A 3584-nucleotide genomic window follows, 5' to 3' on the forward strand; every position below is an offset into this window, starting at 1 on the left:
CTAAAATTCGATTTTTTTTTCCCTTCGAATTACATAGAGTTAATGCAAGCTGAAACTTTTGTTAGAATCAACGGAATGCCTTCAAATTAGGCTCAAATAACGTGGTTTTCCAAACTCTATCGCCCCTCAGGGAGTTCATCCTGATTCCAATAGTCGATTTTTTTCTATTTTTGAAGAAAATAAGTTAACTTTTTAACACATTTATCACATCAATCTTATTTCTTATCTCGCAGCTAAGGAAAAGATGTAGCTAAGGAATTGATGTTGCTTAAAACATATTTTGTTGACAGCTTTATTTATTTAGGTACATCTTTTCCGTTGCTACTCTATTCTGTGGGATTTTTAATTATCTCATAAATAAGATACATGTAAATTTATTTTTTAACAATGAATATGTTCAAAGAAAAGCAGTAGCTACGGAAAAGATGTAGCTAAGGTATTAAGTTAGCCAAAATATTATGTTTTAAGCAACACCTATTTCTTAAGACATAATATTTTCACAATTTCAATTCCTTAGCAACATCTTTTCCTCAGCATCTGCTTTTCCTTGGACATATTTATTGTTAAAAAATGAATTTACATCTATTATCTATAAAATAAATAAAAATCTCAAGGAATATAGTAGCTAAAGGAAAGATGTAGCTAAGGTATTGAGGTTGCCAAAATATTATGTCTTAAGAAATGTATGTTGCTTAAAATAAAATTTTTTAGCAACCTTATTCCGTTAGCTTCATCTTTTCCTTAGCTACTGTTTTTCCTTGGACATTTTTATTGTTCAAAAATAAATTTACCTGTATTTTATTTATAAAATAAATGAAAGACCCAAGAAAAAGATGCCGCCAAGGAATTAAGGCTGCCAAAAAAATGTGTTTTTAGAAACAATAATTCTTTGAAACATAATTTTTTGGCAACCTTGAGGGAGTATACATCTGTCAATTAGTTTCCTTACAATTTTTCAAATTTTTGGATATATAAATCTTGAAATTCCCCTGCATCTAATGATCTTAACTTTGTGATGATGAACAATCTAGTATTAGAGATAATTGAGTCTAAACAGGTGAACTTTTTACGTGGTTTAACATTGCAGGTATAGGATTTTTTTTTAATTTTTTTATATTTTTAGTTCTAACAAAAAAACGGTTCTTACAAATTTAATGAAAAATTAATATGTCAAAATTGATATAATTTAGAAAATTTTGGAAAAAAAATTAAACGCTTGAACTTTCTAGAATCAGAGATATTGTTAGTTAAAGTTTGCAATATTTATTAATATTTGACATGAACGTGAGGCCGAGTGCATCCGAGCGACAATGATGCGTCGCGCGCAACTCTCCACTTATTTTATATATCACACATATGCATACGAACATCTAGATGATAAATAAACTATAATTTTCCTAAATTAAAATTTCCAATTATTTTTGAACAAATTATTTATTTTAAAAAATTGAATGAATAAATAAATGCATATTCCAATATTGATAACTTCACTTTACAACTAAATAAACAGCTGTCACAACAAGGATTATACATTCACACAAACACAAGTACACATTAATCCGAGCGTTTTCCCGAACACAACTTGGCTGTGATAGGCTGGGATTTGTACAGTATCAGGCAAAAATTTCGGGCTCCGATATAGACTTTTTGTTGCAATTAACACTACGCTTTTTCCGAGACTTTCTATTTCGATTATCGTAAAAGTACTCCCTTAATTCGTTAGCTACATATTTACTTTAGCTACTGCTTTTGCTTGGACATATTCATTGTTAAAAAATATATTTACATGTATTTTATTTATAAAATAAATAAAAATCCTAAGGAATAGAGTAGCTGAGAAAAAGATGTAGCTAAGGAATCAAGGTTGCCAAAGAATTATGTTTTGAAGAATTATTGTTTCTTGAAACATATTTTATGTTACAAGGGCAGTGGAAATAATGTGTGAATTTCCAAAGCGTAAGTGGAATAGTGCGGTTTTTTGAAATTCACACATTATTACCACTGTCCCTAGTAACATAATAGTATATTATGTATCGAGTGCGAACAGTAGGTGATTCACGCACGAGCATGGACGGCTCGTCTTCCGATTCCCCTTCGCTGAGAATCCACTCGCTATCCTCTCCTGTACTGAGTGAAATCTCTTCATGTGAGTGTGAAATCACCTACTTCGCACGAGGTGCATACGCTATTTTTCTTTACAAGAATTAAGAAAAATACCACGCAATAAACGATTATCACAATATATGTGGGGCCCCAAAGCGGGTCCAGGGGTGCAACCCCTGGCTAGGTCCAGGGCAAGCAGCCCTGGCGAGGTCCAGGGCGAGAAGCCCTGGCGGGTTCGAAGGGCGGAGACCCCCCCAGAATTAAAAAAAAAAAAATAATTAATATGATTATAATAAAAGGTATTTAAAAAAAAATAAAAACAACAATTTTAATACTGTTGAAAAAAAAAACTGCATTAATACCATCAATCCAATACAAACAGGGCTGAAAAAAAATTTCAAACAATAATTCAAATTCATTATATCAAACTAAATTATGTTTATTTATAAAAATAAATGAATTTCTATTACATAATAATCAACTCAAGGCACAGAGTAATTTTTCAATAATTACTTTTTCTTCTAAACAACTCGTATAAATCTATTAAAATAATTTATCTTTGTTTTTTTTTTTTTTGGCAATAACATTGCGTTTTGACAAGTCAAAACATATTTTTTTAAATCATGAAAAAAAAAAAAAAACAAAATAATATTTTAATGATGAAAAAAAAAATTATAATTAATAATGCAAAACAAAAAACAAAACTGGAAATTATCTAAATTTTAACCATTATGCTGGTTTTTTAAAAATAAATAAAATAATTCATTTGATTTCTCTGGTAAAAAAGGGCATCAGCTTGTTGACAAATGTCATCTGGTATGTCATTTTCATTGAATGTTTGATTGTCATCTTGCTCACTTTCACTCTTTGATTCACTGGATTCAAGTATAATTTTTGGGTATTGGACATTCACGATAAATATCAACACTTTTTTTATTTTTATTAATTAAGTATTAAATAATTTATATATAAGACATTTAGCAACACAACAAAGCAAAACAAAATAAAAAATAACTTGTAAACACACAGACACGTGAATAGCTTACAAACACATATACTATTCATAATATTATTAATTTTGTCCGCCCGGTGTCGCTACTTTTGGGGCCCTGTATTATCGATATTTTGAGCTTCACACATTATTTTGGAAATTCACACATTATTTTGGAAATTCACACATTGTTTCAGTCCCAAATAATGTGTGTACTTCTTGATCGACACACTAATTCCTACTATACCAGAACCGCCATCTTTATGAACTGAAAACGATGCAGATTGGGGGTATTTTTCTTAATAGTGTAACGAAAAATATAGTTCGTTACATGTGCCCAATCAGAGAGCCCGCTCACAACTCATTTGGAGGGGAAACACTCGCCAAGGCTCAGGCTAGCCCCTCCAAATTCGTTGAGAGCACACTCTCTGAGTGGGCACTTGTAACGAAATATACTATTTTTGGCAGCCTTAATTCCTTAGCTTTTGCG

Source organism: Aphidius gifuensis, linkage group LG6 (assembly GCF_014905175.1).
Source record: "Aphidius gifuensis isolate YNYX2018 linkage group LG6, ASM1490517v1, whole genome shotgun sequence".
Taxonomy (NCBI): Eukaryota; Metazoa; Arthropoda; class Insecta; order Hymenoptera; family Braconidae; genus Aphidius; species Aphidius gifuensis.